This window comes from Mustela nivalis (genome assembly GCF_964662115.1).
Source record: "Mustela nivalis genome assembly, chromosome: 8".
NCBI lineage: Eukaryota > Metazoa > Chordata > Mammalia > Carnivora > Mustelidae > Mustela > Mustela nivalis.
The window spans coordinates 18,230,569-18,258,424 of record NC_139027.1 but is presented as its reverse complement, the minus strand read 5'-3'; the positions used below and the strand labels follow the sequence as shown (position 1 = coordinate 18,258,424).

At 42.0% G+C, this 27,856-nt stretch overlaps 1 protein-coding gene across 16 annotated transcripts in view; it reads right to left on the bottom strand.

Annotated features, from left to right (window-relative positions):
* The window catches only part of NCOA1 (nuclear receptor coactivator 1), a 237,696-nt gene extending 224,178 nt beyond the window's left edge, over window positions 1-13,518 (bottom strand). For 11 of the 16 annotated variants that reach the window (XM_082745013.1, XM_082745025.1, XM_082744996.1 and 8 more), the window contains exon 1: window positions 13,121-13,518. The gene's annotated coding sequence lies outside the window, so the exon portion shown is untranslated. The other 5 variants (XM_082745014.1, XM_082745031.1, XM_082745029.1 and 2 more) reach the window with 2 other exon arrangements.
* Window positions 13,519-27,856: the final 14,338 nt, after the last annotated feature.

Sequence of the window (27,856 nt, the reverse complement as noted above, 5' to 3'; positions counted from 1 at the left end):
ACAGAGACTTTCACTTTATATTTTCATTTCTTTGAATTTGTTGTTTGAATATAGTCATGATTTACACATGTGGTTTATTTTTTCATTTAAAAGAGAATGCTATTGGGATGTAGTCATAAAGAAAGCCGAAGGTGTAAAAAGTTCAGGGTTGGGGTGCCTGGGTGGCTCAGTCATTAAGCATCTGCCTTCAGCAGGGCACTATCCCAGCATCATGGATCAATCCCCACATCAGGCTCCCTGCTCAGCAGAACCCTGCTTCTCCCTCTCCCACTGCCCCCCCCCACTTGTGTTCCCTCTCTCACTGTGTCTCTCTGTCAAATAAATAAATAAAATATTTTTTTTTAAAGATAAAAATAAAAAGTTCAGGGTTGATGACTTTAAGAATAAAACTAGGAGGAACATAAGCGTCATGTATAAATAAGAAACTGGGCTTCCTAGTCCTGCATAATTGGCCAACATTTTAACAACCATCCAATAATCCTTATTGAACCAAGCATAAAAGACATATGAAAAACAGAGAGAAGAGATTTTAATTACTTAGCATTATGTTGATAAGAGGGAAGGAAAAGACCTCCAAGGACTCTAAGGAGAAATATTATGAAATCCTCAAACAGCAAAAGGTCTCCAGGAGTGTCAGAAAGCCCTTTATGCCCTCTCTCATTTTTCCCATCCTACAATGTCACCAGCCAAACAGCATATATAGAAAAGCTTAGGATCAGTTTTACTGAAACCAAATAATCACTTTCTACCTGTTTCAAATATATACTGTAAATATGGCAGCAAACCATCTAAACTAAAACAATGTATATTACCTACCCCTAAAGTAGAGATATAGTTAAAATTTCTATTTTAATAGTCCCAAGGTCTACCACTCAACATTACAAGTTCTTCTTACAAAAACAAACAAAAAATCCCAGTTAGACTGAAACACAAAACAATTCCTCTTTACTTCAGTGCCTCTTAAGCAAGTCCTACCAATTCTGGCATTCAATCACCTCTCTAAATAAAGCCAATTCTACTATGGTAAGACATTTATTGCTCACCCAGTATTTCTTGCCCACATTTCCTAGCCCTGTAAGTAGTTGCTCCATGACTACTACTGACCAATGCATCACGTAAGAGGAAGTGATGAGGGTCACTTCAGGGCCAAAGGCACAGTAATCAAAGAGGTTCCATGTTCCAGATAGTGAACCAAACATACATTATTATTTTAACTACAGAACCCTTTTTTTATGTTCCAGGAGACTATGTACAGTTAATATACCGGATTCTACAAATCTAATTCAAATTCCACTTCCTCAAGGAAGCCTACCCAGCTACCCAGACCAGGCCAGCCTCCCAGCATCATCATTAAAGCACTACGTATGTATACAACGGGTAAAGCACTGTGAAAGCACTGCGATACTGAGATATAAGCAGTACAACAAATGTTCTACCCTCTATAATTTACAATGCGGTTGCTGCAACAGGACACATGTAAAAACAGAAATAAGTATACATGGTAATAAATAAATTTTGAGTACTAAAAATAGTAAGTGCTACAGGACTTTCCACCTATCTCAGTTAGCAAGTAACTATATATACCCATATGACATTTTTTCTACAATTTTCTAATTCATGTATGATTTAAAGCAAATGGGCTTTCTTTATGGAGATTACAATCTCTTTAAAGGGTAGGAACCTTAAGATATAATAACATCCTGGCTTCCTATAACACCATCCAAACAATAAGTATTCAATAAATATATAGCTTTTATTGAGAAGAATGGGCTGAGAATTTAAAACAGAAATATAGGAATCCCCAAGACATTACAAATTTGTGTCTCCAGCATAGCAATGGAGAGAGAGGAAGAACACAAGTTTTTCTGTTATCCGTGGCAGGTAGAACTTTCCACTGGAGAACAATGACTCACCAGGCTTCCCCAGACTTTTGAAATAGCCCATGACAGCCAACTTCTTATCCTGTAGGGACTACCTGCTCTTCAGGCAATATCTGATTTCCAATTCAATTTCCCAAATACCCTGAAACCAGTAAAAAGAAGCCCTAGATAATACATACAAGTAGTCCAGGCACACATTTTTTTTTTTTTTAAAAAGGTCTGTTTCCCTAAGTACATTAATAAGTAGCACTGATTTAATCAATGTGATTTGTCAAATATTTTCCTATATGTGTGAAACATAGCAAAAATATATAGGACAAAATATAAAACATAATCCCCTTTTGCCATTCTCATACCATAATTTGGGAGCTAGGACACATGAAAACAAAAAATTCCACACAATACAAGCAGTAAAGTGTCAAATGAATAATATGGAAAATAAATATTAAAAGAGTTCATAGAAGGAAGAGATTACTTTCAAATTTCATATTCTGAGCAATTAATATCAAGGTGGACTCTCAGCTGAGCTTTAAAGGATAAAGATTTCAAGAGGCACAGAGTAGGATAAGGGAGAACATTCCAGAGAAAGGACTACATAAAGCAGTAGAAACAGAGAAGCTGAAGGGATGTTTAAGGGACAGTAAACAGACAATTTATTTCGAACAGTTTACTAGGGGAGAATGGTAGGAAATGAGACCAGAAATGCAGGTTGGTGCCAGACACAGGAAAGCTTTAAATGCCAGGCTAAGTAACAATTTTATCCTGACAATAATGAAGAACCGTTGAAGGCTTTTAAGCAAATAATACAATGAAATAAAAATCAGGATGATCACCCCTAAACAAAATTTAGGACAGACTTAAAAAGGAACTCATTGGGGACAGTGAGACCACCGTGGACACCACCACAATAATTGGGCCTAAATCAGAACGATGACAGGAGGAAAAGGAACAGATCTAAGCAGCTGATCAAACTTGGAAAGTGTTTCTAGCATATGTCTAATCAGACCCTAAGGACTCTAGAAAGCTGAGATTCAAATGCTAGAAAGAAAGAGTTTAAAAGCACAGCAACTGTGAATTCCAGTCTACCCAACAGGGTCTCCCTACACTTGAACTGATACCGGGCTCTGCCATACATATATGCATTCCCATCTCCACACTCCTACAAAAGGTCCACTCTTTTTTATTAGGGTTTAGGGGGACAGAGGTGGGAAATAAAATATAAGAGCAGTCAGATGAGGAAGGCCAGGTAGTTGTGCAACAAATAGAACTCAAACATCTGTAAAAGCCAAAGACAGTGTAATCACATCTATTGCAAAATGGAAAAATGGACTGCAAATCCAGTCATACTGCGGGCTTGAGTAATGACATCAGATATATCCATTAATCTTGGCAAGAGGGTAAGAGTAGATGAATGGAGTTATTGAGGTCCCGGTCCTTAACAACAGAGGTTCTTAACCTTTGGGGAGGTCATGAGCCCTTTTGGGAATTTGGTAAATTAAAAGCTATAGACCCTCTTCCCAGAGAAATGCTCACAATATTTTGCATATAATTTCAGAGTATTCACAGACCCTCTAAGGACTATCTAGAAACTGTTAGTCTATGAATTCCAAGGGTTTTCAGTTAAGAACCCTTGCTAAAAAACACTGATAACTATTTATCATTATATACCTCACAGTTAAAAAGTTTTGAACAGGAAGTCATATATTTATATTTATTTATAATTTATATACAGTGTACACCAGACCAATAAATTATGTGCCTTGTAAAGCACACACAAAAATGGAAATTTAACAGAATGCCATTTCTTATAATAAAACAAACAATTTTAAAGCATTTATCTTACTTACTGATGACACAGTTTTGTGCTTTTCCCAACACTATTATTAACACCCCTATTTTAGTGAAAATAATGTGATTGAATACGGTTTATTATTTTTCAACTTTGCTTTTGTATTTTGTAAAATGTCAACTTGAGGTCTGGTTCTCAATTTCAGTTCATTTTTATAGTAAGTAACTATTTTATTTGGTTTTAACGGCTATCACAGCCAAAAAATATATTTCACCAAGATGGGTAAAACCAAATCAAAGAACGGCATCATTTGCTGCACTGTATAAAACATGATATTCTATTCAATTTTCAATCCCACTGACCATTTATGCAAATGTTTTTGCTAAAGTTCAGTTAGCACTTTTCCGTATTTCTTGATGACAACCAGTTGTTCTTCCTAATGAAACAAAAGGTATTGCTTTCTTATAACTTAGGCAGGTAGGTGCAAAATCATTAAAACAACTAATTTTTATAAGGTTTTTATAGAACATTTTGTTTCCAGGTTCAAAGGTATGTATAAAAACATTCTCAAAGTTACATACATCATTTTCAGCAATAAAATCCAATAATGATGGAAACAGTTCCAAATACTCATTTTTAATAACCTCTGTCTATAACACTGAATTTGATTTTGTTCTGAAAAGTAGTTACTTTTTGAGTCACTGTTAAGAACTTACCATCATCCCAAAGAGGCAGATAAAGTAAGTGTGTTTATTTTTCATAATTATCTGCTAGGTAGCACATTACTCACAGCCACTTGTCACAGAAAATGTCAGCAAATTTGGAACATCTGTGTTTTCATGAAAGAAAAATGAGTAAGTCACCTTTAAGTTAGACAATTTTTCAGTCCTTTGCCTTAAGATGACCAGTTTACTTCCGTGAAGTATTACACAAAAGATCTGCAGAGAGACTTCCTACTGTAAGACGAAGTATGTTAAGAGTCGACTATTCCAACAAACTTGAAAATCCAGTTACCCAGGCCCCTATAAACTGTAACTCATCACAAGAGACTTAAAAACAAAAAAAAAAACCAACTTCCTTAGAGACCTCTAATATTTCTCCCATTTAATATTTCTCCCATTTCCCAGATAATTTAAAGTAAACTGTACTGTGGACACCATGGTTCTAACTGTGCCTGGGACCTGAAGGGTCAAAGCGATCTCTCGTTACCCTCCCACCAACTTCCCTCGCGTGCTAGCAAAGTTTAAAGGAGTTATCTTTAAAGGTACTCTAATTATATTGTCTGCATCTCTGAATTACTACCAGTTTGGCAAAAGACACAACTGCAGCACATTCTGTGACACCAGTTGTCTTTAACACTGTTCCCTCAGTGTAATGTTGGCTAGCAGTTCAGTCAAATAATAGATAGGGCTAGAACAAGGTCCAAGACTCTTCATGACATATCCTGCCTTAAATCCTTTTTGGAACATGGCAGGGCATAAATAAATCAGTAAAATAAATCATGAACTATATTGAGAGCCAGGGACTTTCAACTTACATGACCAACCTCACTTATACAGAGAAATACTTATATTTATACAAGGAGATGACATTTTTACACTTAAAAAACAAGTCCGCTACATAAATGCCAAATGACAATACGCTGTTTAAAAAAAAAAAAACAGCTACTGTTTAAAAAAAAGAAAAAAAAAGTATAAGCCAGTGAAAAAGATTTTGTACTAACTCCTATCAAGAAAAAAAAAAAAAAAGCACATAATCTGTTCTCGAATATACATAAAAATGAGTGAATAAGTTCCTAGTGTGGTAAGCCTTACATATGGAATCATTTCAAAAACTATGAAAATATAAAATTTGGGGTGTAAAACCTGCCAAAAAAAATCTATGTAAATTTGGAAAACTGACATTTCTCATAGATCTCATCCAGATCTGCATACTTCACTGTTCCCCACCACCTCCCTCCATTAAAATCCTGCAATGTCTTGCCATTGCACCCACAGCATCTGGTTCCCTCCTCCTCCTTCAGCTGGTGCCACCCTCCTCCTTGCACTCTCCCCTTTCATTACTCCTAAATAATCCCAAGCTTTTCTGTCCTTTTATCTCTGGAATTTCATCTTCCTTAATATACTGCTCCCCTCACCCTCACTCATACAAACCATCCCCTGCCTTCAGTGTTCTGGTCCACCCCAGGCCCTGCATGAAACCCGCCCTGATCACTCTCCAATGAGAGTAATACTCCCCGCTCCTGACTCCTCAAAGTACTCTTTCATACCTCTCTCACAGCACTCATCACATTCAATCAGTATTACAGGTATTTGTGTGTTTGTCTTATCACCTCTCTTAGGTCATAATCTCCTTAAGAACAGGATCTGTATCTTATCTTTTAACTCCCCTATCTTTTAACAACACAGCACCTTGAACAAAGTAGGTACTTATATAACTATGTCTTGAATGAATGATTGAGCGGCTACTTAGAAATTCAATTACAGACTTCCTGTACCACCTGGAATAGAGAGGGAGGTATGAGACTTTGCACAACAAGCAACTCTTCCCCCAGTTTCCTCCAAACAAACTCACCAAAGTAAAGCCAGTATTATACACACAGGTGCTTTCAAAAAGCAAGGACATTTCATCCTTCAACTATCTGGTCAAATACCGTATGATATCTTTATGTACACTCACACAGAATATCTTCCATTAAACAATCAAATCTATGCTTGATAATGAAAGCATGTAAATATTTTAACCATATAGGCAAACTAAAAATTTAAGATGTAACGTATTAAAGCTATCAGAATGAGATCAACCATTCAAAGTACAAGTGGAGGTGTTCAGTCAGGTAAGTGTCTGACTCTTGATCTCACCTAAGATCTTGATCTCAGGGCGTGAGTTCAAGCCCCACACTGGGCTCCACGCCCAGCGGGGGTAGCCTACATTTAAAAAAAAAAAAAAAAAAAAGTACAAGTGGAAACACAGAGAATGACCAAGCAATTTATTCCAGCTGGGGGAAAAAAAAACAACACCTGAGCTTTAGCTATTTAAATGCTAACGAAACCTGAGAGGCAGAATTTTATTGCTAAGAATCCAAAACCAACCATTCTAAGATAAGCTTACCTAGACAGAAGCACCAAAGAATCAACATTACTAAAGTACAAAGGTGAGTTCAGAAACAGCACGGAAAATCTTAAAGTGACACTATCATTAAGAAACTGATATATATGGGCTCCTGGATCCTCAGAAAGCAAGGAGATTAGAGGAGTCTCCACTGCACATGTAAGGACGAGAGAAAGCCCAAAAAGAAGTGCTACAAGCGGCCAACTGTGGCAAACACAACTGGAGAAAAGTCGGTTTAAAGGCATGCCTGTGAAGGGACACCTGACTGGCGAAATTGATCAAGCCTCAGACTCTTGATTTCTGCTCAGATTGTGATCTCAGGGTCACGAGACTCAGCAGCCCGTTTCAGATTCTCTGTCTTCCTGCCCCTCCTCCCCACACCCAACCATGCACATGCTATACATTAATTAATTAACTAACTAATTAATTTAAAATACTTCTCAATAAATAAAATTAAGGGATGCCTGTGATTTCAGGTAAAGACCCTGGACTCAAATGGCATCCCTAATACCTACAAGCTGTGCAATCTTACACCAACCACTTAACCACCCTGAGCCTTGTTTCCTCGTTTATAAAATGTAACATGCAGAATAAGCACAGTACCTGAGTACAGTGTGTCTCAGAGACAGCGCTCAATAAATATTTGCCGACTCTGAATGAGGGCCATACAAGAAAAGCAGACATTTCTCTCCAGGCACTTTTGTAGTTTTTGAGAGAACAGCCCTAAGTAATCCCTGCTTACTAATTTACTGCAATATTTAACAGTCAATTTTGGCCAAAAAATAAAAATTTCCTCTCCTCCTCGCTTACACATTACTTAAAAGCTTACTAAAATTCTTAAGATTTAAAATCTTTGTAATAACTTTAAAATACTGAAACAAAACGAAACCTGGAAGACAAATTCCTGGATTTCTGCCTAAGTAATGCCACTAAGTACGTGACTCGTGAAAATTACTGTATTTGCCTGGCCTTAGTCTTATCATCTGTAATATTAAGGAGGCTGTGCGAAATTACCATTATGGCCCCTTCACTCTGAATGGTTTGGTTCTAATTGGGTGATGGTCATTAAGAAGAGCACTTGATATAATGAGCACTGGGTGTAAGATGAACTGATGAATCACTAAATTCTATCCCTGAAACTAATAATACAGTATATGTTAACTCCATTTGAATCTAAATTTTAAAAAATTTATAAGCAAATTTTTTTTTAAAAAACGGTGTGGTTCGCGTCATCTCAAGGACTGTTCCAACCCAATTAGGAAAAACAATTCAATGTACAATTTTTAAAAAGGATTTCTTTCCAGAAGAAAGAAAAAGAAAAAAAGAAATAAAAAATCTATTATATTGAAAAACTGAGCAGCCGATGCTGAGGGAGTGATAAAAATCAAGCTTTCTAGAGAACACACCAACTTTGACCCTGTTTTTGGAAGGTCAAGAGGTAAAGGAAAAGGAAATAATTTAAATAAAGAAAATGAAACATATAAAATCAGAGCAAGGTATCAACAGGTGATATAACACCTTCTTCACTTGTGTAGTACTTTACAGTTTACAAAGCATTTCTGCACATGCCATCTGCAGCAAATTTTCTGGAATAAGAGATACAAGAACTGTTTAAATTATTTACATTTGATAAATTTGTGCACAGAAAGTCTCTGCTACAAACAATAACACGAAAAACCATCTTGGAAAGGAATTTTTAAGCATTTCTTTGTAGGCAAAAACAGCTATAAACCTACAAATCATAGAAAGAAAAAATATGAAATCAGTCCAATATGCTGATCTAATGATAAAGAAAGGCGGGCCCCCAGAAACGATTGACTCTCTTCACTCCATGTGCAAAATGACAGGAGGACCAGATTGAAGAACCAGAAATAAAGGGGACAATCCAAATGGCAGAGAAAAGAATCGAATTTAGTGATGGATTAGATAGTGATGTGTTTAGATTGTTAGTGTAGGAAAACATTATTAAAGTCTTACTTTGTGCCAATCATTATGCATGATCTATTTTGTTATTTAATAATTTGAACATCATAACAATGTGAGGGTAAGTACATTATTCCGATTTTACACATGAAAACCTGGGGTTTAGCGTGGTTACATAACTAGCCCAAGGTTACTTCTACTAAGTGTCTGGAAGGGCCAGGACATCATCCCTTTCTGAAGTCAAACCTCCATTTCCAAAAGAAACCTAAAACTTGCCTCAAAAGTATAAGCTAGAAGAGCTAAGTTAAAGTATCACTCTGGAAACGGCGGACACCGCAGTATTATTAGAATTCTGGTCCTGTTTACAGGTGTATTTTGCCTCTATGCCTGCACCTACCGTTATCAGTCTCATCTGCCTGTTCCCAATGCTCGGGTCCAGGATGTCTCAGTAAAGCTAAACTTCCCGGCTCTCCACACTAAAACATCCATGGGGAGAGATTAGATCAAAATATATATAAATTGAGGGTGACTGGAGGGTGATTAATTTCAAGTCTTACAAAACTCAAGTGACTATAGCTTCTGTTTCGGCATAAGCTATTTATCTTCGAAAATATGATAACTATGCTAAGCTTTTCTAAAAGCCTGTCACTTCAAGGAGCCTCAAAAATACTGTGCTGCAGATGGGGGTATGGGGGAGGAAGCATGGATACAACAACCCACTCCACTTGCGCCTCCGAATTGGATTTATATGTTGATGTCAGTGTTTTGTAATGATTTCTCTTCTTCAACCACATATCCTGTGGAAATATAAAATATCAATTTTCCCATATTCCAACTACCTATAATCTAAATACTGACGCCTGTGAAACATTGTCCAGAACTATAGGAAAATTCCTGCACCTCTTTAAACTAAGCAACCAAGTATGGTACCCAGTTGGCACTAGGGCATTTTATGACCTCTAACCCCACATGTTGAGAGAAAAGTACAGTCTGGCTAAACTATAAAGAAGGGAGAAGAAGGAAAGGCTTGAAATGATTAGACCTCATCTCAAATAGTAAGAAAAAAGGTCAGAGGCCACAGGGCCCATTCTCAGTGACCAATGACCAAAGCCTAACCTAGTGGTTAACTGAGGAAAGAAGCAACAAAGTTCCTACAGTCTAGTCTGTATACCATAGGAAGAAATCTGTGCAGCTCTGAAGCCCAGACCCAGTTCAATTCCTGGATGGCATAATTTTCTCACCCAGTCCCACACTTCCATCTGTGCCTGACATTTGCAGGTAAGCTAGAAAGGAGCCCACCACGTGGTTATGAACCTCTGCCAGGAAAGCGGTTGCTCGTCCTCTGGGAATTCTTGTGATTGTCCTATGTAGAAGGCAAAAGACATGACTAAGATAATAATGAGCATCCTGGGGCTCTCCTCCTGCGCCCCAAGACTCACGGGTAGTATGTGCTTATACTGACCTCCCGTACTTGTCCTAAAATGAAACCTATGTTAGGCCATAGGGTTTAAGGCCAACTAACTCCAAAAGATATGCCACGTAACATTCAAACAATGTGGAACCTTTGGAGGATGAAGAAAAAAAAAAAAAGAGAAAGAGAAAGAAACTAAAGTAAGGAACAGAGGTAGTTATTTCTCTAAGATTAGGTATATAAAATTGATGACAACAAAGAAAGGAGGGCTAAAAGTCTTTGAAAAACAATTAGAAATCACACTGTGATACGTAATCCAACAGAGGAAAGATTTTCATGGAATGTCCAATATCCTCTCTCCCACACTCTACCTTTCAGCACCTCCACACCATCCTTATCACTTAACATTTAGTCCTGGTGAAGACCAGTCATTGGATTAGCAGGATCAAGAGTACATGGAGAGAACATTCCACCCTGAGAACATCTTTAAATTATTTAGGCTGTTTACCACCCTTCCCTATAGAGTAAAAGCATGAAATGTTGCCAACACTTTCACAATATATACCAGTCAGCACCATAGCAACCCAATCCTCTGCCCACCAAAAGATTAACACATACACACAAAACAGGATATTCAACAAAAATTAAATTTGACCCTAGACTCCCTCAACAGTTAAATGTCTTAAGTAGTAGCAGTATCTTTATATCACACCCACTTCATGCTACCCTTACAGCTTCCTGGCATAAGCAAATTCTTGGGATTATACAAACTGCTGCTTCTGTTTCCAGCCCAGATTTCTAGAAATGAAACCCTAGAATTGAGGGAGAAAGAAAAACAAATGTTGGCAGAAAGAGGGAGGAAAATGCATTGTCTATATAATCCCAGTTTAAGAGGAACAATCACCATTAGTTCCATCAAGCACTTTTTTTCAATAAAACCACTTACCCAAAAATGCAGATCTAAAATACTCCCTTGGCTTAAACCACACAAAAAGCAATTTAATAGACACAATCCTACAGATTTTCTCAGAAATGGGGAAGAGATTAACTACAAATATGTCAAATTCAAGTTTTGCACCTTCAAACTCAAACTTCCTTGAGAGTTAAATAAATGTAATAAATAAGCAGTGCAAAATGTCTACAAAAACCAAACCAAACACCTGTTCTTATAAGCAACACCCCTCCATTTTCTCTCCAAACCATGTATTTCCCTATTCAGGCCCCCTTTTTGATCCACTGTTCCCAAAGCAAGAAGTCTGAATAAGAAATGGAGGGAAAACATTTCAGAGGCTAATTTGGCCAAAACCAAATTAGACCTTTCCACAAAGTACAGGAGGCAAAATAGAAACACACTCAAATGGTATCTAGTTTATGACAAATAGTTCAAGGAATGACCACTTATTAAGCTGAATCAAACCCCACTGCTACCTTTCACCCAAAACTATTTCTCGTTCAAGAGCCAAAAGACCCAAGCAAATACTTTCTTTTCACATTATTCTCAACATGAAGAAATCTGACCCCCTTCCTACTACATCATAGCTTCTGTGAAACAAGCTGAGAGGCCCCTTTGGCCAACTTTTTTTTTTTTTTTTTTTTTTTTTTGGAGCCTAACCTCCAACCAATTCCAGAAGAGACAAACCTCAAACAAATTTAACCCTTGATATCCATCCCTTCAGCAGTACAGCAAGCTCCACCACAGCAATGTTTGACACAGACACTTGAAGATTTCTTAATCACTGAAGTGTAAGCCTCAGCCCTCACAAATCATCGCCACAGAGATTATTCTTGGCATCAACAGAGGGTGCTGGGACTGCAATTCACTCAAGAACCCTTCATTCACCATCACCATACTCGACATTAAAAATTCGCCCTCTCAAAAGGAAAAAAAAAAAAAAAAAGTCACCTTCTCCACAAGGACACCTGCCTCTTCAACGTCTCTACAGTGAACGAGGAGAACCAAGCATGAAAGGCTAAAAGATCCTCCAGCTTAAAGTTTTCCTCCCCAACAAACTCTGCAGCCACAGCACCGTGGACTGTCCTTGTCACACACACAGGCTTTACTGTCAAACCTTCCATCTCCCTCTAACATCGTCAGTGTCTAGACCATGGGGGGTGGGGAGTTGGCTGCTTTAAAAAGAAGCAAAACGAACGAACAAAACAAAACAAAACAAACCCACAGCTGGGTAGTTAGGACTAGGGACCCTGGTGTCCGGTTTCTCCGTTTCTCTTCCGAGAGACCAGAGGGCGGCTCGAGTTCTGCCGCTGACCATTAACCAGTCCCACCTCCCGGTCGTCCAGTCAACACGCCGGCTTCCCCTCCTAGGTCCTTCCAGCGACTCCTAAGAAGGGGACCAAACCCTAGCCCCACAGCAAAATCTCACTGATCCATCCCCTTTCTACCTCCGAAAGCCCTCGACGGGAGAAGGAAAACGCAAGTGCCCCGGAGTAAACAGAAGCGCCGTCGAAGGCTGCGCTTACGGGAAGGCACGCCATGGTCATCCCCATTTCGCAGTCCGGGCAAGCGAGACTCGGAGAGGTTGCCCGGCTTGCCAAGGTCACCGCGCGCGCCGGGGCCGAGGGGCGCCCGCGCCGACTTCCGGCTCCCCCTCTCGGCAGCGGCGGCGGCGGGGAGCGCCGGCGGGCTGGGGGCGCCGCTCCCCACGCCGGGCCGGCGGCCGCGAGCCTCGCGCACCCTCCGCGGATGCTCGCCCAGTCGGCGCTAACTAGGGCAACTGGGAAAAGGGGCCGCGAAGTCGCTGCTGCAGCAATTTCCTTCGCGGGCGCAGCCCCCAGCTGGCGCCCGTGACAGCTGCGACCTCCGCCCCCTCCAGCCGTGCGAGGCCGAGGGAGAACTCGGGGAAAGTGGGAGGGGGACGGAACGGAGAGAAAGGAGAGTGGGGGGCGGAGGGGCGCCAGCTGCTCCCCGCCCCCTAGGGCCTCGGCGGCCGCGCGGCTCGTGACAGCTGCACCCACCGGGAGGCTCGGCGCCCGCCGCCCGCCACTCACCTGCCGTCGCCGCCGCCTCTGGGCCGCGCTGACGGGCGCCGCGCTCGCCGGGACCGAGGCGGCGCCGCCGCGGCCTCCGCCGCTCCCCGGGCCGGGAGCCCGCCGCCGCCGCCGCCGCTGCCGCGGCTCTCCGGCCCCCTCCTCCGGAGCAGGGGTCCCCCCGCAGGGGGATGCAGAAAGAACCGGGCGCAGGCTCCGCTTGAGGAAGCAGCAGGGAACCGGACGGCCGAGGCGCTCGAGGCCGCGGTGCAGCCGTCTGAGGGGAGGGCTCGGCGGATCGCGTCAGACTCCCGCTCGCCTGGCCTGAAGAACAGGCATTTCAGCCGCTCTCCGCGGCCGCCATGTTCTCCTCCTCCTCGGCCGCCGCCGCCGCCGCTGCCGCCGCCGCCGCCGCCGCCGCCGCCACCGCCCCCCGCTCGCGGCCCCGCCCCCGCCCCGCCCCACCCCGCCCCGCCCCACTCCCTAGCTCCCCGCCGCCCCGCCCGCCGCGCTGCCCCTGCGCTCTCGGGTCCCGCCGGGCCGCGGCGACCCTGCACCCACAACCTCCGACGGCGCGCCCGGGCAGCGCGCTCCCCGCCCGGCCGCGGAGGGAAGAGTCACCCCGCGCCCTCTGCCGGCCGCCAGCCCCAGGGAGGGCAGCCGGGTCCCGCCCCGGCCCGCGTCCTAACGAAGTGTGGGAAAGGAGGCCCCAACTCTTCCCCTCCCCTCGGGGCGTTCCTCCGACTGCTGCCGGGAAGCCGCCTGGAGCCCCAGGGTGCTCTCAGCTAGGCCGCCCGGCCTGCAGCCTCCCGCCGCGCTTATCTCGCGGAGAAGGTGGCGGTGCCGCGGCGCGAGGCCCGGCACACCCGGGAGGAGTCGGCTCTGGGCCTGGCCCTCCACTAATCTGTTGTATTACTTTGAGAGAGACGCATCCCGCGGGCCGCTTTTTTTATATTGTGTAAAATTGGAAGGTGGTTGCCTAGATGATTTCACAGGCTGTTAGACAAGGGAAAAGAAAGATCATCTGCCCCCTTCGTTTTACGGATGAAAAGATCTGACTGACACGTCTGGCTCTGCAATTCTATGAATTACCCAAAATGTCTGTCATTGACAGAGCTTTCCCCTCAAGGGGGCCCACACCTTTCTTCTTTTCAACGCGCTTTTTTTTTTTTTTTTTAAGTCTATAATGGAAGTACTACTTGCAAGAAGTGGAGTGTTCCTTGTCACTGGAGGAATCAAACAGCTGCCGAACGGGCTTTCTGAGCCGTGATGGCCTTATCTGGAAAGCATCCCTCGTCCCAAAGGCTGGCAATATAATACCTATCTCTCTCCCCGCGATGTCCTAAGGATGAATGAGTCACTGGCTGCGGAAGTGCTTTGTAAAGCATACATCTATCCTTTTCCTGCACTCTTTCTCCCAGTTAGCTGCTTTCACCTGCTTCAGTCCTATCCTGCCGCTGCTGCCGCCGCCAGTGTTTTCCATCCTAGAGCTACCTCTGTAAATCCTTAAACCCTTCTCACCCCTCCTAACTGAAACCTGGCCGCCGTGAAAATGCCATGCTCCCTGGCATCTCTCTGAGGCAGTGGGCAGCTTCCTCCCGAGGCAGGCATCCCATTCTGCCACACCCACGATCATCCATCTTCTCCCTGTCTTGCTCATAAAGCAACCTTTCACCCACACCCCGCATTCGCTCATAAATTCACCCATTTATGTTCAATCAACTGATTCTTGTCGAAGACCTGTTCCTGGCACCCTACCTACACTTCGTTAGAACTTCCCCTCACCTGATTTATTAGGACCTCTAGACACCAGCAGAGTTCCCATCCCCAATAATAGCTGGAGTTACCCAAAACTGTGCATCTCCACATTCACCCTGTTGTCCCCTTTTGAAAGACCTACCTCCCCCTCCAGTCCAGTCCAGACTGTGTGGAGGTGCCCACAAATGAGCCACTTGGAGAGGTGATCCTGTCCTGCTGGGGCTACACTCTAGTTCCTGCTGATTGCCAGATCCAGTGGACACTTTGGTCCTCCTACTTATGGGTCTTTCTACAGTGCTGGATGGATACTGCAAGCTCCTCCTTTTTCAAATTATCTTCTTCTCCCTCTCCTACATCATTCTCCTTTCCCTCTACCTGTTTTTCTGACCTTCCCTGTGCCAGCACATTTCTTGGCTGCTCCTTTTTTACAAAGGCATAAAATGTTTATAATCTCAAGATTTTATTTTTCCCTCCTTTCATCTCACTTAGATTGACTTCATCTGTTTCCACCGCTTCAACTGTTAACTCCTGCATGCCCTTCTTCTAGCCACCCCCCCCCACACACACACACACATACACTCTGTAGCTCAGTGGCTTAATTAACTTTAAAACATCCTCAGGACAGGCAGTGCTGAGATACCTGGGTGACTCAGTCAGTGGCTCAGGTCGCGATGGGATGGAGCCCAGCAGGGAGTCTGCTTCCCCCCTCTCTCTGCCCCTCCCCTAACTTGTGTGAGCTCTCTCTTTTTCTTGCTCACTCTCTCTCAAATAAATAAATAAAATCTTAAAAAAAAAAAAAAGACAGGCAGTGCTGAGATTCTGTTGAATGATGAATGAAACTTAGGACATTATTTTTATTGCCATAACCATCCATAGACGTTAAGGAAAGAACTCTTTTTTTCTGGGGCTATACTCTTTCTTAAGACCCTTTGACGTTTTCCTTCTTCCTCTGCCAAAACAGTTAAACCTACTTTTTCCTTTATTTTATTGCACTAAAACACACATTACATAGAATTTACTATCTTAGCTTACCTTCACATTGGTATGCAACCATTACCACCATCCATCTCCAGAACTCTTTCATCTTGTAAAATTGAAACTCTATACCTATTAAACAATAACTCTCGTTCTCTCCTTCCCAGCTTCTGACAAACATTATTCTACTTTCTGTCTTTATGATTTTGTTTACTGTAAGTACCTCATGTAAGGGAATCATACAATATCTGTCTTTTTGTGCCTGACTTATTTCATTTAGCATAATGTCTTCAAGGTTTATCCCTCTTGTCGCATTTTGCAGAATTCCCCCCTTTTTAAGTCTAAATAATATTCCACATTTTGCTTATCCATTCATCCATAATGGACACATTTGAGCTATTGTGAATAAAGCTGCAGTGAACATGGTAATACAAATATCTCTGAGACCCTGCTTTCAGTTCTTTTGTGTATATACTCAGAAGTGGAATTGCTGGGCCATATGGTAATTCTATTTTTAATTTTTTTAGGAACCTCTGTACTGATTTCCACAGTGGCTATACCATTTTACATTCCCACCAACAGTGCACAAGTGTTCCTTCTCCACATCCTTGCTCACATTTGCTTTTTGTGGGTTTTTTTTTTCTCTTGTTAGTGTTGTTTTTAATAGCCATCCTAATGGATGTGAGGTATTTCATTGAAGTCTTGATTTGCATTTCCCTAGTGACTAGTCATGTGGAGCATCTTTTCATGAGCTTACAACCCACTTTTATTTCTCCCAATTGGTCATCTCTTTTCTGGTCATTTTCAACACCTCTCTGGTTCCATCTACTTTTCTTAAATGGGCCCAATTCCTTAATTCCAACTAACCCCTGAGGAACCATTAATACAGGGGCAAAAGATTTATAGTTAGATTTACTTCCTGAATCCCAAGTCAGCCTCTTGGAAATCCATTTGCTTTAGCTACTTAAGTGAAAGTTCCTTTACTTCCAAGTACCAATGCCAATCAACAAGTAGGACTGACTCCAATTAAATGAAAATGCTTTGAAGAGAATTTTTTAAATGAAAAATGTAAGACATTTAACTTTTATAGCCCAGCTAGATCTGATTTTAGACCAGGTCCTAATTGACCTAAGTCCAGGATTTATAACATACTCAAGGATCTTTAACATACCTGTTGAATTTTCTCCAAAGCAAAATTGATTCCCGGTTCTATAAAACATGTGACTAGTACACATGAAATCACTCCAGTTTTTGAAGCAAGAAGGACTTAACTTTGACACTCTTTTTTTAATAGGTTTTTGTTTTGTAATAATGAAACAAATTCAAAAAATATTCAAACAGTAAAGAAAAGTACAAAGCAGTTTAAAAAAAAAAAAAAAAAACCTCTATTGGCCAGAGAAAAACACCTTTCCACATATCAACTGTATATTTGCACATATAATTACAGTAAGGTATTCAATTTTACATAATAGACTCACACTATAAATGGTCATCAATAATCTGGTATTTTTTACTGTAAAATATCTTTTCATCATTAAAATAGCTGAATATTCATGCATTGTATGTTTCTTTAGCCATTCAATTAACCAGTCCCTTACTGCAAAATGTTTACATTGTTTCTGGGTTTTTTGTTTGTGTGTTTATTTTTAAAAATAATACCATAATTCTAATGCATGCCTTGTGTCCAGTTGGAAATTATTTTCTTAGGTTAAATTCCTAGATTAATTGCTAGCTCAAATTGCTGGCTTAATTTTTTTCTACTACACTTTTGCCAGACTGGCCTCTAGGAAAATTGTTCCAATCTACAATCCTCCCCATAGTGCATGAGCCTGCCACCGCCCCACAAAATAAATTTTGTCAGTGTGCTTTTGAATAGTCTTTCATTTCCAGGTCTGCTTGAAGTAAAGACATTAAGACTATGTTTAGGGTTCAGCAGACCTGGGTTGGCAACGGCTCTGCCACTTCCTCACCGTGTGACCTTGAACAAACCCCTTTAAACACACCACCACCAGACCTCAGTGTCCTCATCTGCAAAATAGGACTCTAGCCAACAGTTATGGCAAAGATTAAATGAAATAACATATGCAGGGCACTCAGTAGAGTGTTCAGCATTTAGGATTGCCCGTGAGAAAATAAAAACGAGCACACACTAAGAAGGTAAAAATCTTCCCCACCATTCATCAGGCTGGAAGCACAGGCACAGATAAAGCCAGCTGCGCGGGGAACAGCATGCAGTGTCCCCTGAGGACATAACGCAGCTGTGGAGTATCATGATAGCTGCCTTCTTCAAGGGACTACTGCTTTCCTACACACTGCGAAACTTCGTGCTCTACCATCAGAGATATCAGAAACTTTGCTGTTTGCAATTATATCAATAAGAATGAAGCATCCATCTCTTGCCCAGAGAGTTGAGATCCTTTTTGACAGAGACCTCATCTTGATTTACAACCTAGACATAGAGTTTAGATAAAGGGAGTGGGTGTTTCCCAACAAACACCCCTACACTCTTATTGTTTCCAAAACATCAGGACTCTGGGTCTACCTTGCTGGACAGACTGGATGGTGACCCCTTCATTTATTTAAACTGGCTTTATTTTAGCTGCTTCTAAACTCTGCTGGAGGTTAGTATCTTCTCGCCTGTGGCATTAAATAGAAGTAGCTATTACATAACCATAGGGTTTCATCTGGAATACCTTAGAAATTTCTTCTTAACAATTTGAAAATACTGTTTATTAAGTTAGCTGTCGTCAGGCAAATTGAATGGTTATACTTCCACGTGACAGTGATTTTTAAAATTTTAATTCTGATACAGTTAATACACAGTGTTATATTAGTTTCAGGTGTACAGTATAGTGATTCAACAATTGTATACATTACTCAGTGCTCATTACAATAAATGTACTCTTAATCCCCTTTACCTAGTTCAACCCATCACCTCTCCCCTCTGAAAACCATCCATTTGTTCTCTACATATAAACATCTATTTTTTTGTCTCTTTTCTTCGTTTGTTTTGTTTCTTAAATTCCACCAATGAGTAAAATCATATGATATTTGTCTTTCTCTGACGTATTTCACTTGGCATTATGCCATCTAGAACCATCCACGTTGTGGCAAATGACATGATTTCACTCTTTTTATGATTTAAGATTTATTTATTTATTTGAGAGAGAGTGAGCACAAGTGGGGGCAGGGACAGAGGGAGGGGAATAGAGAGAGGGAGACTGTCAGGCAGACCCCACACACACACACACTGAACACAGAGCCTGACGTGGAGCTCGATCTCATGATCCAGAGACCATGATCTGATCCAAATTCAAGAGCCAAGCGCTTAACCAACTGAGCCACCCAGGGACACCAAGATTTCACACTTTTTTATGGCTGAGTAATATTCCTTGTATATATACCCCATCAAATGATAATGATTTTTGGTTTCTTTCAGTCCAAGCTGTTGATTTGGGTGGTAAAAATTGTTTCCCTGGAAGTAGGTATTTTTTAAGTCAAATAAGTACCTTATCATGTCCTAGTGTTCTGTTATCAAATAACAGGATTACTGGTCTCTTTGCCAGGTCTCATGGATTCATTGCTATATCTTGAGCTCTATACATCATGCAGCAGCTCTTGTCTAAAAGACATTTAGGTCCTGCATTAGTTAGTTCCCCTATCGGAGCTGCATACTTAGCAATGTCATCCTGTTCGCAGGATGGTGGTGGTGAATTCTTCAGCAGTAGATGCAGCTCCATTGTGTCTTGGACCCATGGCAATGGAAGCATAATCGTGTTTAGAAGACAATCTTGGGGGACGCTCAGTGGGTTAAAGCCTCTGCCTTCAGCTCGGGTCAAGATCTCAGGGTCCTGGGATGGAGCCCCACATCAGGCTCTCTGCTCAGCAGGGAGCCTGCCTCCCTGTCTCTCTCTTTCTGTTTGCCTCTGCCTACTTGTGATCTCTGTCTGTTAAATAAATAAATAAAATCTTAAAAAAAAAGACAATCTTGGGACGCCTGGGTGGCTCAGTTGGTTAGGCAGCTGCCTTTGGCTCAGGTCATGATCCCAGGGTCTTGGGATCAAGTCCTTCAATGGGCTCCTTGCTCAGCGAGGAGCCTGCTTCTCCCTCTGCCTGCTGCCGCCCCCCCCACCCCCACCACCCCCGCCCTGGCTTGTGCTCTTGTGCTCTCTGTCTCTGATGAATAAATAAATAAAAGACAGTCTTGTTCTCTGGAATGACCACTTCACACTGTTAGTCTCCACAACCATCCTGTTTCTCCTAAGATGGATATTATCCATGCATGCTGATCTCAACTAAGAAAATGAAAGTACCATAAAATTCCTTTGGTTTTTACATCTAAATTCCAGGGATTATAATCTCTATTATAAACGTTTTGGTTATTTAAAAACTTTTACAACTAAAAGCACACTGCAACAAATGCTTTCTTTGCACCCTTCTGAGATGACAATGTCATCTATTTTCCCTAGCATTAATGATCTAAAACACAGGCATGCCTCCCTAACACGTGTAGGCTTCAATCAGACTACCGGTAGCAGCTGTTCCTTGCTTTTGAAGTCTGAGTGCCAAAGCCAATTGTACATGGAGGAGGACTGGACTGGTGGTGTCCTGTGTGTGTGCTTCTAGATGCCAGGCATATCCCACCCCAAGCTTAGCACATAGTGCCTGCAGTTTCAATGACAGAGATTCATTCCTTTGGGTTTGTAATTTGTCGTCTCGAGATGATCCTTTAAACAAATCATTTCTCCTTGATTACAGTTATTGTAGAAAATTGAGAACATACAGAGAAGTTGATAAATGAAAATAGAAATTACCTGTAGCTCAAGACTCAGACGCCACCACTGTTAACATTTGGTATTTCCTGTACATGAAATTGAAAAGATGACCTTATTTAAAAGTCTTTTGTTATGCATTTAAGCAGCTTTACAGTAAAGGAAATTGATGAATATAAATTGCAAGCATTTCTCTAAATTAACTTCTGATTCCTTCCTTCACTCAATAAACATTATTAAATACCTACTATGTGTAGGCACTGAGCTAGACACAGAATAGCAATACAGAACACATTGTCAGAATATGAAAATTTACATATTTTTACAAATCAGTAATCAGACATATAATCAGTGCACAAAGCATTTTATGTTCTAGTTTTCTTTCCTCTTTTTTTTTTTTTAAAGATTTTATTTATTTGACAGAGACAGAGAGAGCGAACACAAGCAGGGGGAGAGGGAGAAACAGGCTCCCCACTGAACAGGGAACCCAATGTGGGGCTCAATTCCAGGACCCTGGGATCATGATCTGAGCCAAAGACAGATGCTTAACCAACTGAGCCACCCAGGTGCCCCTCTAATTTTCTTTTTCAATATTGATTCTTATAGATTCCTATATGTGCCTCAGTCTTCTTGGTTTTTAAGGGTTGTATAGTATTCAATCGTATTGATTTTACTATTCTCTAATATTGCAAATTTGGGCTCTTTTCTCCTCCTCTTTTTTTTTTTTTTTAAATTCCTTCCTTAGACCTTATTCCTCAAAGGAAGTTACCAAATCAAAGGGAGTGACTGTTACTTATCTCCTCTTGGAACTTGAATACGAATAGGAGGAGGAACTAATTACAAGTACCTTCAACTTTCCATGAATTCAGTCACGCAGCTGATTCTCTTCCCATTTCAGGGAAGTAGAAGCATTGAAAAAGGTAAGTATCCCACAGGGAAAGCATAAGCCACTGAAGATGAACTTTCCCGTCTGCCTGGCTCAGCTAGGCTCTCTGTGAATGACAGGAATTGTAACTAGGAGTGACACCCTTTCCACCACTGTTGCATGGTGGATTCCACTCATGCAAGCTCACTGAGGGCAGAGACTTCCACATCTTTCAGAAAGCCCATGGCTGGGGTGCCTGGGTGGCTCAGTGGGTTAAGCCCCTGCCTTCAGCTCAGGTCATGATCTCAGGGTCCTAGGATTGAGCCCCATTTAGGGCTCTCTGTTCAGCGGGGAGCATGCTATCCCCCCACCACCCTCTCTGCTTGCCTCTCTGTCTACTTGTGATCTCTCTCTCTGTCAAATAAATAAATAAAATCTTAAAAAAAAAAAAAAGGAAAGAAAGAAAGCCCATGGCCCTTGTTTTTCATTAGTTTTGGCTTTCAGAAGAACCCACCCTTCTGCACTTTGCCCACTGATGCAACTAGTAGCTATTGATACACCAGTCCATTCTTTCATAACTCTGTGGACCAAGGACGAATCTGAACTTTCCCTTAAAGATGGGGCCTACCAGTTGCTGACACATGGGTGAGAGCTCATGGTGGCATCCAGTTGTGCCTTGCCAAAGAATCCCCAGGCAGGACCTGCTGAAGGGATCCTTCTGGGGGTTGTGCCAAGCCTTCCTGTATTCCCATTTGCCATTGGGCTGCAGACAAATTTAAGCCTCACCCTCTAGTCCTAATGGGGTGGATACATTCCTCTTTCCCTCCCACGTCCCAGGGCTGCCCAGACTCTGTCACTTGGGTAGAGGAAAAGAGTGAGAGAGCAGAGAAGAGGAAATTGCTAGCTCCCCTCCTGAGTCCTGAGGCAAGCCGTTTTCAAATACAAGAATTATAAGCAGAGATTGTATCCAGAGATTCATTCATGCAATCATCCAATAAATATTTATTAAGAGCCCACTATGTGCCCAGCACTGGGGACACAGTGGGAACAATTTTTGTCCTCAAAAGCTTACATTGTGGAAGACACAGATAACAAATGAATCAACAATAAATGAGGAAAGGTTTCATCTGAGTAGAATATATAAAGGACAACCATCAGTGCTACAATAATCTGGTGTGTTAATCATTCTGAATCACTTTCAGAATTTCCATTCAGTAGGAAGCTGAATAAAATCTAAGAATGTTTTTCAGTCCAGCTTAACAAAGTGAACTTCCTACAGTAGCTGGGAAGCCATGAAGATTGGAAAGAGAGGCTCCCTGCCTTCCAAACACTCACTGTCTAGTAGGAAACGTTCACGTATTCAACTAACCGCAATAGTTGGTGCTTGTACTATATATCTTCATGATGGGAAAGGAGATGTGTGTGTTTCCATTCAAGGAGCTAGCATGTGCCAAGGACATAACTTCAAATTCTGCATATCTTGGGTCTGCAAGCTCAGAGCCTGCACACAGCTCTTGTTCTGTGAGTGTCTATAGCTGTGATTCCAGGAGCGTTTATTTTGCCCCTCTGCTTTTCCCAATTGCCCAGCCTCATCACTGCCCTCCAGCATCTCCTTGATTCCTGGGTGGCTCCGTGGGTTAAGCCTCTGCCTTCGGCTCAGGTCATGATCTCAGGGTCCTGGGATCGAGCCCCATTTCGGGCTCTCTGTTCAGCGGGGAGCGTGCTACCCCTCCCCCACCCTCTCTGCCTGCCTCTCTGTCTACTTGAGATCTCTCTCTCTGTCAAATAAATAAATGAAATCTTTAAAAAAAAAAAAAAAAAAAAAAAGGAAAGGAAAGAAAGAAAGAAAGCCCATGGCCCAAAGCCCTAGCTACCCTTTCTCCATGAGCTATCAGAGAGTTCACTATCTCCTCACCTTATTTTCCCTCAGGTCAGGAGACACTGGGCCCACTCTTTCTCTTGGCTCTTTCCTCATCTAATTCCCTACACTCACAAAATTCTAAGGCAGGAAGAGATATTGGCACAACTTATTCATATAACAGATAAGGAAGCTGAGGTCTGAAGTCCTGTCCAAGACCAAACAGCTAGTTAGTTACTTCCGGCAGGGAGCATTTTTGCTGGGGTAAGTCAGGGGAAGGTTTCAGGGACAAGGTTTAACAGATTTAAGCAGATTTTAACTTGTCTGATGCTGGTTGTTAGCATTGAAAGGACAACGAGGCCTCAGTTGACCAAATAGAGTTAATGCCCAGAGCAGGACAATCACCTGGCCTCCCGGAGAAGTTGGGATAGAAGCAGGATTACAAGTGGCTAAGAAGTGAGTAGGCAGCAGAAGGTCAAGTCTAACTCACTTGTGAAATCTGTTGATGGGGAGAGAAGATGGTAATCAAGAACTTAAATGAAGACAGGAGGATTATCATTTCCGTAGAAGGGAGATAATGACATGTTGATGGGCAGAGGGGAAGATCTTTTATTAGAAAAGACCAAAGTTGCAAAAAAGGAAAATAGTTTACATTTTCTACATGGCAGTGACTACTGACAATTCACCTTGGTGGACAGGGGTGAGATTAAAGCCATAAGTAGGGGCATGACTTCTCAGTTTATTGTGCCATTAATTATTTGACTCTTATTCCACAAGGACTAGGACCATGTCAGGTTTTGCTCACCATTGTGTCCAGTACCTAGCACATAGTAATAGCTCTATAATATTTGTTGGAGGAATGAATGAATGAATGAATGAATGATAAGGGAACCTCTCAATGCTGCACTTATGTGCAATAGCAAAAGTTTAGGATCAAATAAAAGAAGAAGGAAAAAAAAAAGGCAAGAAGGGGGTTAAAATACAACACAGATGCTTGCTCTGGCCTCTTTGGCCAATGTACTGGATGACATCCAGGAAACCAAGATGAATTGTCAGTAGTCACTGCCATGTAGAGAAACTGACAGTTCTGGTGACTTCAGTGCTGATGTTAATTGGAACGGTACACTACAGCATAAAGTTATTTATCATACTGAGTTCTGAATGCCAAGTGAAATTTATCATGTAAATCTTTATATGAGGACCCTGAAGAGCAGAGTAGCTGGTGCCCTTGATAGAAGTTTTACCAAAAAAGATAAAGAAATTATACATATGCACAAGAGTGATATTCAAAATGTTTAACAACTGGTATGGCACAGAAGCCGACAGACCAAGCCTAAGCAACCCGTGTGTCTGCACCTGTGTGTACTGGCGATGAGGACCGCACATGGCTGTTGCTCACACTGATGCTCCGAAAATAACAGAGCTGTTTTAAAAAGGCCATTTTGCCAGATGGAAGAAAGAGTGTGCAAAGCAATGTTGCATGCTTTCAGAGCAACGTCTTCCCCATCAATTCTTAGCCCGATGTTTCTCTATCCAGTGGAGCAGAGCTGTACTCACTGTTTTTTTTGCACTTTGTCCCCCTGACTCCAGCAAACCCTGATATTGGACACTTGCTTCAATCTCTGGCTTCCCTGATGCATCAAACTTTCGAACCAGACACATCCGTACTAGGCCTGCCCTTAGCTAATCCATACGTCAATTACCTTTACTAGCCTATAATTATTCCCAATACCTATATGACCAGGATGGTCAGACCTAACAGACCAGTTTCTGGATAAGATTTAACCACAAAAAAAGACTCAAAGAAAATTGGACGACATGGAGGACCAAGAGAAGAAAACCAAGTTTCAAGAAGTTGCAGACACGAGAATACTATTGGAGAGAGGATTCTGATTCCCCTGAGTTTCCTGTGGGTCACGGGATACTCCACCTCTAATTTTAACAGATAGAAAATCAAATACAGATATTATATACTTCTATTCATTTCTTAAAGAAAACAGGTCTTCTCTGGGTCTTACACTGTATTGTGTATTATGAAACCAAAGGAAGTATTCCTGATGAAATGCTTCCAAAATCCTGGAAACATGTTAGTTGACCATTCACAAGTAATGGCCACAGCCGTTTAGCCTCTTATGGAAGCTGGGCCTTATTCTACAAGGTTACAATTAACCAATCATTCAACAAGGTTGTATGTTAAATTAAGTCCCCCTCAAAATTGGTATGTTGAAATCCTAAACCCCAGTCCCTCAGAATGTAACTGAATTTGGAGAAAGGGCCTTTAAAGGGATGATTACATTAAAAGGAGGCTATGAGAGTGGGACCTCATCCAATCTGACCAGTGTCCTTATAAGAGGAAACTCAGACACACAAAGATATATGGAGGATATACACACAGACACACAGAGGAAAAACCACATGAGGACGCAGCAGGAAGGCGACTGTCTGCAAACCAAGGCGAGAGGCCTCAGAAGAAACCAAGCCTGCTGACACCTTGCTCTTGGATTTCCAACCTCCAGAACTGTGAGAAAATAAATCTCTGTTTTTGAAAACAGCCCAGTCTGTGGTATCTTGTTATAGCAGCCCTAGCAAACTAACGCAAACAGGTCCTTATCGCAGGTCATATGGACACAGTGACAAAGTGTGCTCAACTGAGCTGTAACTATCTGAAGGCAGGACCTAAGTCTTATACTTCCTTGTATGCCCCAAATGCCAGGTCCTTCACAGAATAGGACCTCAGCACACATCTTTCAACTAATAGTTCATAAAACAGGCTAAGATACAGTCACTGACTTCAAAATGCTTGAAAACTTTTAGCAGAGACAAGGCAGGCATGGGAGAGTCACCAGCAAAGTAGGAGGTGCTAGGGCTGTATGGAACCAAGGGATCCGTAGGAGCATTATGGAACGCTTGATGGCTAGGATCCAGACAGGAAGAGAAGAAATTGGGGGCATGGAGACATTCCTGGGACAGAGAACAATGTAAGCAAAAGCAGACAATTGGAAATGCTTTCTTTTCTATTAACAAAAGAATAAATAATCATTCCAGCTAGAGTGACATGTTCATGTAAAGCAAGTAGATAGCATTTTTGAGATTTCTGAATGCCAGTCTTGGGCCTCAGGACCTGATCCTTGTCCTAACACCCTGCTGGAATGAGGAGAGCTCAGATACCGTGTCTACCTAGTCCGGGAGCTGAGGGAGGGTATGATGTAAGGAAAGATGGACCCATGGAATTACAAACAGTGGCATGACCAGGATCAAGATCAACGATCAACGAGAGGCAGAACTAGTTATGAGGTAACCAACCTGACCTAAAGGTATTGAGGCAGAGCTGGCTCTGGAAGCAGCATCTGCAGGAACAACCTCGGGTCCCAGAATGGGACACAAGAGCTTTATGGAAGACTTGTCTTGGGATGAGGGCTGCCATGAGGAGGATGGAAGATTCTGGACAGTCTCTAGATGATCAGGAGTCATTGAAGGTTGTTGACCAGAGGCCAAATAAATGGTATTTTAGAAAAATCAAGTATGCAGCCCTGGAGACATAGAGTGAGAGAGCTTAGTGATTCAGAGGTTGTGAAAATCTTTTTGAAAACCCCCAGGGTCATTTTCCTTTGTTCTCCGTGGTGCCCAACAGGCAGTGCAGACTCCGTAAATGCAAAAAATGAGATGAATGTTCTCTGTACAATGACTGTTTTTGTCCTTAGAATAAAAATAGCTCACAGAATAAAGTCATAAATTAATATCATGGTTTACGTATCAGATTCCTGTGAATTTGGCCAATGTAAATAAATACTTTCTGTGTAGCCTAATCATTCCTAGATGACCTAAGAATATTGAGTTTTTCAATCTTGCAGACTGGGGATCTGACACTCTAGCAGTTCTTTGGTGGCAAGTCATAGAAATAGACTCTTGTTACCAGGGCAAACATTAATTGATTGGAAAGATAGAAGGCAGGGCAGAGAATGAAAGGATCTGTTGGACCATTCGGCCTGAGGAGGCGAGAAGCAAAGCAGCTTCAGGGACCTTGGTGGCAGGACCTTGTGAACTGCCTTTCTGTGGCTCAGAATTTCAGATAATGCAGCTTCATCACCTTCTGTGTCTGGATGTCTCAGCTCAAAATTGAAATTCCTGAGATGAAAAAGTGTTACTGGCCAAGGGAAGATCAAACATCAACCTCCTTGTTGGGCGTAGACAGCAGAATGCTGTTACTGAACCCATCACACAACCTATCAGACATATCAAATAGGGGCAGCCCCCCCCCCCCAAGGAAGAGATTCGAGCAAACAAAAAATAACTGATATCCGCTCTGGGCACCTCCACTTCAATATTCACCTTTAAAAGAATGTGGAGTCGCATGGGTGGAGATGAAGGGTTAAACTCTTGATTTTGGCTCAGGTCATGATCTCAGGGTCCTAAGATGGAGCCCCACATGGGGCTTAAAATTCTCTCTTTCCCTTTGCCCCTCCCCACTACGCATGTGCGTGCATACGCACACGCCCACTCGCTCAAAATAGATAGATGAAATAAAATAA